The following is an 11,410-nucleotide window of genomic DNA, read 5'->3' as shown; positions in this document are numbered from 1 at the left end:
AGCATAAGTCATGATGGCCAGATGCGAGTTTGAACTGTCCTCCCGAATGCCAGTCCAGTGCGCTAACCACAGCACCACCTCACTTGGTGATGTTAAGGTTGATCTGTGATATGTGATAATAGAACTGCAAGGTGAATTTAAAGGTTTGCAATTTCGTAACAAAAAGTATCTCAAGTAGTGGACTTGACACTACAAATACTGCTGTGGAAGAAAAAGAGATGGTTTAGCTTGTGCGCAGCATGTGTAGTACAACTGTTTCCGCATAAGGTGGAAGAAGCTGAATATCAAAGGAACATGCTGCCCCCATACCCTTATTTCCAGAAAGTGAGCATGCATTGGGTCTACTCAGTATTTTCTTCAAAAGCAGTGACAGTAAATTGTTACTTACAATGAAAACCTCAACTGGACACACAGCTAGGGAATACCAGGCAGGATTTCGAAAAAGATGCACTTGTACTGAACAGATACTGAACCTGAAGTCAGTGCTATGACAAGTAAAAATGGCTGTTAAGAAGTATGTCATCATCTTTGTTGATTTCAACAAGGCATATGACTCAGTTGGTAGATCTACTCTCATGAAGATCCAGCAAGAACTAGGGTTAGATGAGAAGGCCCACAGCCTTATCCAACAGACTTTAAACAACACCAGGTCACGAGTAAAGTTCTGATGAACCCTCTCAGAAACTTTTGAAATCAAATCGGGAGTAAGACAGAGATATGGTCTGTCCCCTCTCTTCTTCAACTGTGCCCTGGAAAAAGTAATAAGAGAGTGGCAGAAGGAGTTAGCTCGAGAGGGGATTCCAAATGGTATCTCTCTGGGACATAAGTGCAGTGGGCTCATTGTTGATTGCCTGACATTTGCCGATGACCTAGCACTTCTATCAGATTCAATAGAAACTCCAGTGAAACAGCTCAATGTTCTCAGACACCAAGTGGCAAAGGATGGGCTTTTTTTATTCATTTATTTATTTATTTTGTATTAGAGCACAAAACTGCTACGGTCATTAGCGCCCGGTCTGTGGCTTAGGAAAAGGTAAAAAAACCAAATTGGAAATCAGCAGCAATGGGAGCAAAACTCAAAACAGTGGAGAAACTAAAAAACAGAAGGAAAGCTTAGAAAACCACTATAGAAAGGGGGGGGGTTGTTTGTCCCCCAAAAAGAGCTTAAAATGACTGACGTCATCTCACTGACACTAATAAACTTGAGAACGCAATCAGCTGAGCACATGTCATCTTCTAAAAAGGAAGATATATCAGACGACAGCTGTAGATGGACGCGTAACAGAGTAAAATAGAGGCACTCAAGTAAAAGGTGTCTCACCATCAACATTTGAGAGCAATGGGGATAAAGAGGGGCAAGGATTGCCACTTAAAAGATGTCGATGGCTAAAAAGACAGTGCCCTATCCGGAGTCTAGTTAAAATTACCTCCACCCGACGACGAGTTCGGGAGGAAGAGGTCCAAGCACAGGGAAGAGCTTTCACATCCCACAATTTATTATTGGGAAGTGTAGACCAATGTGCGTGCCATAAAAGAGCAACACAACGACATAAAACGCTCTGTAGATCAGCAAAGGGAACCATGCGAACAGCTGGCTGAAGAAGAGAGACTGCAGCCTTGGCCGCTGTATCGGCCGCCTCGTTTCCATGGATACCAACGTATCATGGGATCCAGAGGAACACCACAAAGGTGCTCCCCAAGTGGAGGCAGTCCTGAATCCGGTGGACCAGAGGGTGGACAAGATAGAGAGCTAGGAGAAGAGAGCTGAGCGAATTCGAGATATAATATACTGTACCTGGTTGATGGCGACGGATGTATTGGTCATCCTGGAGGGCAGCGTTAAGCTCCGCAGTAAAAACCGAACACTGGTTGGGAAGCCAAAGTCGATTAGGGGTGTTGCCAACAATATAGGCATTCCCAAATGATGTCTTTGAGCCGTCAGTGTAAACAAATGTGGCATCCTTCATTTATGAACATAGAGCAGCAAATGCTAGATGATAAACGAGAGAGGGGGTACCATCCTCGGGAAAGTGACAAAGGTCATGGAGCAGGCAGGTCCGGGGGCAGAGCCTTGGCGGTGCTGTACCCCAAGTTGTCAAGAAGGTTTTAGGAAAGTGGAAGGAAAGAGAACATAGCAGTTGATGGAAGCAGACTCCCGGTGGTAGTAGAGAGAAAGGGCAGCCTGCATACCCTAAATCCAAGGAGGCATCGAAAAAAATGTCATGGGTCGGATTAGCAGGTATGGGAGACAGATGACTAGTACAGCGACTCAGAAAGACAGCTCGCTGATTGGACAGTGGAGGTTCAGTAGTCTCAGCATAAAAGCTTTCCACAAGGCTGGTGTAAACAGCTCCAGATGCTAAATACAATCCACGGTGGTGGACAAATTTGAGACGCTGAAGAATAGACAGCCGAGCAGAGCAGTAAACTATGCTACCATAGTCCAATTTCGAGCACACTAATGCGTGATAGAGGCGGAGAAGGACCACTCGGTCCGCTCCCCAGCAGGTACCATTCAGGACACAGAGGGTGTTGAGGGATCACAGACAGCGAGCCGAAAGATAGGAAATTTGGGAGGACCAGCACAGTTCTCTGTCAAACATAAGACCCAAGAATTTAGTGACATCTGCGAACAGAAGGTTGACAGGGCCTAGATGTAAGGAAGCTAGAAGAAACTCTGTACGACGCCAAAAATTGACACAAACGGTCTTACTGGGAAAAAAGTGGAAGCCGGTTTCGATGCTCCAAGAGTGGATGTGATCCAGACATCCTTGAAGACGTCGTTCAAGAAGGCTATTCCATTGGGAGCTGTAGTAGATCGCAACATCGTCTACAGAAAGGAAGCCAAAGACATCAGGAAAGAGACAATGCATAATTGGATTTATGGCAATAGCAAACAGTTGGTTGGTTGGTTTGTGGGATGGAAGGGACCAGACTGCTAGGGCCATCGGTCCCTTTTTCCATAACCTTCAAACACCCACAAAGAATAAAAACGAACAATGGAGACGACAATAGATGACACAGGACAAGAAGACTCAAACAGAGACCAGACAAAAGGAATTATTATCACACAGAGTGTGACAGTGGTTGGCTGACCAGAGAGACAAAAAAGGAAAAGCCAACCACCAAGAAACACACGAAAAAACTCAGTCTACAATCGTAGGCCAAAGGCCAGACTCGACACAAAATAAAGACATACACTTAAATCAAGTGATAAAAGCCCCCTGCACGAATAAAACACAAAACTAAGCCTGCCATGGCAGTGTCATCTGTTAAAAGTGCAGGGAGTGTATCAGGCAGCACAAACGTTTGCCTGAGTGCAGTTAAAAGGGGACAGGCCAACAAAATGTGGACCACATGCAAACGGGATCCGCAGCGACATAGAGGTGGGTCCTCAGGGCGCAATAAGTGGCCGTGTGTCATCCGGGTGTGCCAAATGCACAGCCTGCAGACGACAACAGACTCCTTGTGTGAGACCCGCAAGGAGGAGCGCCACGCACCGGTAACCTCCTTGATGACCTGAAGTTTGTTGGGTGAAGGCAGGGAGCACCATTCTTCACCCCAGGTGCGAAGTAACTTCTGCCACAAAATGGATCTGAGGTCATTCTCCAAAAGGCCAATCGATAAGGCTGATGCACCGACAGCCTGTTTGGCCAACATGTTCATTTCCTGGGATGCCAACATGACCCAGTGTCCACACAAAGACGACAGAACGGCCGCGAAGGGCAAGAGTATGGAGGGACTCCCTGATAGCCATCACCAGACGAGAGCGAGGGAAACACTGGTCGATAGCTTTTAAACCACTCAGGGAGTCGCTACAGATAACAAAGGACTCACCTGAGCAGAAGCGGATAGACTCCAGGGCACGAAATATGGCGACCAGCTCAGCAGTGAAAACGCTGCAGCCAGCCAGCAATGAGTGTTGTTCGTAATGGTCCCCTAGAGTAAGAGCAAACCGACATGACCAGCAACCATCAATCTGTCAGTGTAGACAACGCCAGAGCCCTGATACGTGGCAAGGATGGAAAGAAAGTGGTGGCAGAAGGCCTCTGGAGGGATTGAGTCCTTTGGGCCTTGTGCCAATTAGAGCCGAAGGCAAGGGCGGGGCACACACCATGGGGGTGCAGGCAGAGGGGCCCAGAAAGAAGGTGGAAGAGGGAAAACCCCAAGCCCGACCGGGGCCAACGATCTGGGAGATGGACAGCCAACTGAGGGAACAGGAGACGATAATTAGGATGCCCAGGCAAGCTACAAACGTGTGGCATAAGCGGCCAGTAAACGTTGGTGCCGTAACCGCAGTGGAGGGACACCTGCTTCCACAAGTATGCTGTTCACAGGGCTAGTCCAGAAAGCTCCAGTGGCAAGTCGGATCCCACTGTGAAGGATGGGGTCCAGCACCCGCAACGCACAAGGGAATGCTGAACAATAAGCCAGGCTCCCATAATCCAGACAGGACTGAATTAATGCCTGGTAGAGCTGTAAGAGGGTAGATCGGTTGGCTCCCCATCTGGTGTGGCTCAAGCATCGCAGAGCATTAAGATGCCGCCAATACATCTGTTTAAGTAGCCGAATATGAGGGAGCCAAGTCAACTGGGCTTCAAAAACCACACCCAAAAACTGATGTGTCTCCAGCACAGCAAGAGGTTCGCTGTCAAGATAAAGCCGTGGCTCAGGGTGAAAAGTGCGTTGCTGGCAGAAATGCATAACGCAGGTCTTGGCAACCGAAAACTGGAAGCCATGCGCTACAGCCCAAGACTGCGTCTTGCCGATAGCACCCTGCAGCTGACATTCAGCAGCTGCAATGCCAATGGAGCTATAGTAGAGGCAGAAGTCATCAGTATACAAGGACACTGAGACAGACGTTTCCACCGCCGCAGCGAGCCCATTAATTGCAATTAAAAACAGGCAGACACTTAAGACAGATCCCCGTGGTACTACGTTCTCCTGAACTCGGGGGAACTATGGGAGGCCGCAACTTGCACGCGGAAGGTACGATACAATAGAAAATTTCGTATGAAAAGCAGCAGCGGACCCCGAAGATCCCAACCATGAAGCATAGAGAGGATGTGATGTCACCATGGCATATCGTATGCCTTCCGCATGAAAAAAAGACAGCAACGAGGTGCTAACGGCGGGCAAAGGCCGTACAGATGGCAGACTCCAGGCTTATCAGATTATCGGCGGCAGAGCAGCCCTTACAGAACCCACCCTAAGACAGAGCCAGAAGGCCCCGAAACTCGAGTACCCAACTCAACCGCCAGCTCACCATGCGTTCGAGCAACTTGCAAAGAACATTGGTGAGGCTAATGGGGCGGTAGCTGTCCACCTCAAATGGGTTCTTGCTAGGTTTCAAAACGGGGATTACGGTGCTTTCCTGCCATTGCAACGGGAACTCACCCCCAACCCAGATACGGTTGTAAGGGTTTAGGAGGCATTGCCAGGAGTCTGCCGAGAGCTGTTTGAGCATCTAACAGTGGATGCGATCTGGTCCAGGAGCCGTATCAGGGCAAGCTGTTAGGGCACTTTGGAATTTCCACTCACTGAATGGAACATTGTAGGATTCAGGGTGGTGCATGTGAAATGAAAGGCTCCGACATTCCAACCACTCTGTAATGGAGTGGAAGGCCGGTGGGTAATTTGCAGAAGCAGAACTCTGAGCAAAATGCTCTGCTAAGCAGATGGCAATTGTGTCAGCGTCAGTACAAACTGCTCCATTCAGTGAAAGCGCAGGGACACTGACAGGAGTCCGATAGCCATAGAGGCACCTAATCTTGGTCCAAAACTGCGATGGCCAATGCTGGAGACATACTGTTCCCAGCACGCCCGCTTGTGTTGGCGAATGAGGCGGCATGCCCACGCACTGAGCTGTTTAAAGGCGATGAGGTGTTCTAATGAGGGATACCGCTTGTGACGCTGGAACGCCCGCCTGCGATCTTTAATCACTTCAGCGATCGCAGGTGACCACCAAGGCACAATCCTCTGCCGAGGGGACCCAGAAGAACAGAACAGGGAATGGCGGATTCTGTGGCACTAACGATGCTGGTGGTGACTGAGTGAACCACTGCATCAATGGCTCAATAGTGGCAACAGTTCCAGTCAGCCTTATTCATAGCCCATCTGCAGGGGTGCCTAGAAGAGTGACACTGTGGCAATGACAGAAAGATCGGAAAGTGGTCACTACTGCTCAAGTCATCATGCACACTCCATTGGATAGACGGTAAGAGGCTAGGGCTGCAGATAGAAAGGTTGATTGTTGGGTAAGTGCCATTTGCCACACTGAAATGTGTGAAGGCACCATCACTTGAAAGGGAAAGGTCGAGCTGTGCCAATACATGCTCAATGGTGGCGCCTCGGCCTGTTGCCACTGATCCACCCCACAGAGGGTTATAGGCATTGAAGTCGCCCAGTAACAGAAAAGGGGGCGGCAATTGGGCTATCAGCACAGCCAGGACATGCTGTGGGACATCACCATCTGGTGGAAGATACAGACTGCGGACAGTAACAGCCTGTGGCATCCTGCACCCGAACAGCGACAGCCTCTAAAGGTGTTTGTAGATGGACAGACTTGTTGTGAGGGAGTGAAGGATGTAGATGCATGCGCCTCCAGATACCCTTTCATAAGCTGCCCGATTCCTATAATAACCCCGATAGCCATGGAGGGCGAGGGTTCGCATAGCCAGAAACCAAGTTTCTTGAAGAGCAATGCAGAAGAAAGGCTGTAGGATGAGAAGTTCAGCAAGATGGTGGAAGAAACTGTTGCAGAGGATGATATTGTCCATGGCTGAGAAAGGCGTGAAAGGACTAGGGAGGCAGATTACGCCGCTGGGTCACCTGCTACCACCAATTGAGCACCTGTGAAAGTGCTATCCATTGTGTCTGAGGGACCGGCGAGATCGAGGTCCTCTGTGGACGCCAGGATCTCCACCTCATCTTCAGACGCAGAGCTCTAAGGCTGCAGTGGGGTGGGTACCACCACAAGTTCCTTGGCCTTAGAGGTCTTCCTCTTGGACTTGTCTTGCTGCTCCTTGGGTTTCACCAGCTGGGAGGGCTTCAACGATTCAGTCTCCGGGATGGAGGAGGATCATGAAGCCCTACAACCAGCTGCCTGTGGGCACTTAATGCCACTGCCAGGCATCATCCTTCCCACTTGTGGAAACCTGGGAAGGGAGAGACCCAAGAGACCCCTTGCAAGCGAGAGGAACCAAAGAAGTTAGACACTTCTCCGGTTTAGAAGCAGGAGGGGGTGTTGCTCCCGAGGTAGGTGGTGCAGCAGGAGCAACAGGGTGGGTAGTGCCCCATACAGGCAAGGGGGCATGTGGAGTTGTACAGCTCAGCGATCTGGCTGGAATTCGCTGAACTGATGGGGCTAGCACTGTTGTTGTAGCAGCAACGTATGAAGATGTCATTATCACATGATGCAGTCGGTCATATTTCCTCTAAGCCTCAATATAGGTCAGTCGGTCCAGGGTCTTATATTCCATGATTTTTCACTCTTTCTAAGATCGTGCAATCTGGCGAGCAAGGTGGATCGTGCTCTCCACAGTCAACACAGATGGGAGGCGGGGCACATGGAGTATTGGGATGTGATGGGTGTCCACAATTTCGACATATGAGGCTGGAAGTACAACGGGAAGACATATGGCCGAACTTCCAGCACTTAAAGCACTGTATCGGGGGAGGGATATAGGACTTGACATCACAACGGTAGACCATCACCTTGACCTTCTCAGGTAATGTATCACCCTCAAAGGCCAAGATGAAGGCACAGGTAGCAACCTGATTATCCTTTGGTCCCCAATGAATGCGCCGGACGAAATGAACACCTCGACGTTCTAGATTCGCTCGCAGCTCTGGGGTGTGATGATAATGGGAACATCCCCCAACTTGTCACAAGCAAGTAACCGTCGGGACTGGGCAGAGGGTGCCATTTTTATGAAGACTGACCCAGAGCGCATTTTGGACAAGCCCTCAACCTTCCCAAACTTGTCCTCTAAATGCTCTGCGAAGAACTGAGGCTTTGTGGACATGAATGACTCCCCATCAGCTCTTGTACAAACTAGGAACTGGGGCGAATAACTATCACTGCCATCCTGAGACTCACGCTCCTCCCACAGTGTGGCCAGGGAGGGGAACACTTTGGGATCGTATTTCTGAGTGTTAAATTGAGCCAGAGAATGCTTAGAGACCGCTGGCGGCTGGCCACCAGCGAGAGACGATGTACCATGCTTCATTGTGAGTCATTCGCCCTGCTGTCACCCACTCCGACCAAGGGCCCTCCCCATAGGTGCCACCCAGCCTCAGCAAGGGCCACGTGGCAGGATGGCCATTGCCGGGAGTCCCAATGCCCCAAGGAGATAGGCATCTACTCCTTGGCATACATGGGGAGTTAACAGCGCAGGCATCAGCAGAGCGATCCCTGTGTTGTCAGGGGGTTACAACCAACAGGGTAGATGGCAGCCCCACCACAACGGACTGGCTACTGTGCTGGATATTAGGTGACAATTAGTCCATGTTTGTCGTCAGTGCAGAAAGCAGCATTGCACATTGCATGGTGCAAAACGCACGCAGGAATGTATCTATGCCCAAGAGATGAAGAGTGGGCAGAACTGCAAATGCAACGATGAATAAGTTGGCGAAAGGTCTCAATGCAAGATGGACACAATGCACCAATTAAGGCGCCCTTCCCCAATCGGCTCGCTCTTCAGAAGATTTTTGAGATTCGGAGGTCAAACCCAACAGGGGACCATCACATAAAGGCTGAAACATTTGAGACTCCTTTTAGTCGTCTCGTACGACAGGCCTATTCTTACTCCCTTACCCGCAGGGGGGAATGGCAAACAGTACAACACTCAGCCCTGGGGTACCCCATTTTCTTGGGAGAAAGTATGGGCGAGAGTAGTGTTCACCCACACTTAAAATGTGTGCTCTGCCATAAATTCACAAATAAAAAGGGGCTGCCGACCTCGAAAAACCCAAAAGAACAGTGTGCGAAGGATGCCTGTCCTTCAACAGGTGTTATATGCTCTCTCCAGATTAAAATATATTGCTACTGTTTGGTGTTTTGGTGTTCCCTGAGAAAATTGTTCATGATATAAGTGGAGAGAGTAACAAGATGGTCAACTGCAGAACAATGCTTTCGAAAACCGCATTGGGCAGGTGTTAAAAGGGTTCAGGACTCCAGCCACCAGGCTAAATGGCAATTCACCACACACTTCAAAACCTTACATACACTACTCGTGAGAGAAATGGGTGATAGCTAGATGGGAGATGTTTGTCGTTTCCAGGTTTCGGAACAGGAGTGACGATAGCTTTCCGCCATCTTCTGGGAAAAGTACTGTCAGACAAATTCGATTATAAAGGCGAAGGAGGTATTGCAGACTATGGTATGATAAATGCAGCAACATTTGGATGTGAATACCATCTGGTCCTGGGGTGGAAGAGCGCGAAGAAGAGAGTGCGTGTTGGATTTCCCGCATGGAGAAAACAGTATTACAGCTTTTGCTATTTTGAGAGGAGAAAACAAGAGGTCACACTTCCGCTGCATGTTTCTTTGGGAGAAAGGCTGGCGGGTAATTTGAAGAACTCTAAATCTCAGCAAAGTGTTGACCCAATGAGTTAGAAATTGCGACGGGATCCACTAAGGTAACATGCACGAGAGTGAGCCCAGAGATCGGGGAGAAACTAGGAATGCCAGATAACCATCGAATTTGACTCCAAACATCGGAGGAGGGAGTGAAGGTGTTAATAGAGCTAGTAAAGAAGTCCCAGCTTGCCTTCTTGCTATTGCGGATGACGCGACAGCATTGCGCACGAAACTGTTTATAGCAGATACAGTTGGCCAAAGTAGGATGGTGGTGGAAAATGCGAAGAGCACATCGCAACTCATGTACTGCATCATGGCACACTTCGTTCCACCAAGGCACTGGGGCAAGGCACTGGGGCAAATTGGAGGTGCAAGGTATTGAACATTCTGCAGCTCTAAGAATAACTTCTGTAATATGAGTGGCCTGATCATCAACAATAGGAAAGTGACGGTCATTGAATCTTGCTAGAGACGAAAAAAAAGTGTCCAATTGGCTTGGGCAAACTTCCAGCATCTCGGGCACATAGATGGCAGTTTTGCTGCAATCTGAGGACACATGGAAAATGGTCACTCGAGTGTGCATCAGCAAGAGTGAACCATTCAAAGCACCGAGCTAGCTGAACAGTACTGACTGAAAGGTCCAAATGAGAGAAATTTGTCATGGAGGCAGACAAAAATGTAGGGTCCCCAGTGTTGAGGCAAACAAGACCCACTTGGTGGAAGACATCAATCAATAGGGAGCCTCGCGGACAAGGACACGGAGATCCCCAAAGCGGGTGGTGGGCATTGAAGTCCCCAACTAGCAAATAGGGGGGCAGGAGCTGACCAAAGAGATGAAGGAGATCAGCTCTTGCCATCGGTGTGGACGATTGAATGTATACAGTACAAGGAGAGAAAGTGTATCCAGAAAGGCAAAGACAGACAGCAACAGCTTGGAAGGAACTGTTTAAGGGGATTGAGTGATAATGGACAGTATCATGGAGAAGAATCACGAGTCCTCCATGTGCTGCAGTGCCATCAACAGAGGAGAGATCAAACCAGACTGACTGAAAATGAGGGAAACAAATCGATCGTGGGGATGCAGTTTTGTTTCCTGAAGACAAAATATGACCAGTTAGTAAGATCGTAAGAGGATCTACAATTGATCCCGAATGGCTCTAATGCCGCCGATATTCCAACAGAAAATGGACATAGGGTGGACAGAAAAGGGAAGAACCTTACCACGGTTGCTCTCAACTCAATGACTGCTGAGAGCCAGTGGCCAAAAGTGTGGAATGGCATTCAGCTGAAGGCAGAAGATACTGATCCATAGGTTGTTCAGGAGCAGCTCCTGCCACCGGCGATCGGCTGGTTGATCGGCCGCCAGCAGTGCGCCTTGGCGACACGGAGGACGGCCGAGGGCGCTGTAGATGAGACACACCATGGCAGAGAAGGAGAGGAACTGGGTTTCTTATGAGCCTTCTTGGAAACAGGACGTTGAGATGAGGGAGGAATCGATGGTTGTGAAGTCAGGGTATGTAAAAAATCTTCTTGAGTAGGCTCTTTTTTGGAAGTGCAGATGTCTGATTTTGGGGCTCGTGATTTATCAGAAACTGATGAAGGGTGAGCCATAGAGAGAACAGGTGATAGTGGGGAGGCTGAACAGGCGATCTTTGCGCTGGCCGATCTGACGACCATGGCACTAAAGGTGAGAACACAAGTCTGCATGGCTGCCTCCTTAGTAGACCAAGGAGATGCAAGGACAGTGGTATATTTACCTGCAGGTGGCACAGAGAGCTTTCAATTGGCAAATAACTCACAAGCAGCAAATGTCAACACCTTTCCTTC

This window comes from Schistocerca gregaria, chromosome 8 (assembly GCF_023897955.1).
Source record: "Schistocerca gregaria isolate iqSchGreg1 chromosome 8, iqSchGreg1.2, whole genome shotgun sequence".
NCBI lineage: Eukaryota > Metazoa > Arthropoda > Insecta > Orthoptera > Acrididae > Schistocerca > Schistocerca gregaria.
This window is presented reverse-complemented; position numbering follows the sequence as displayed.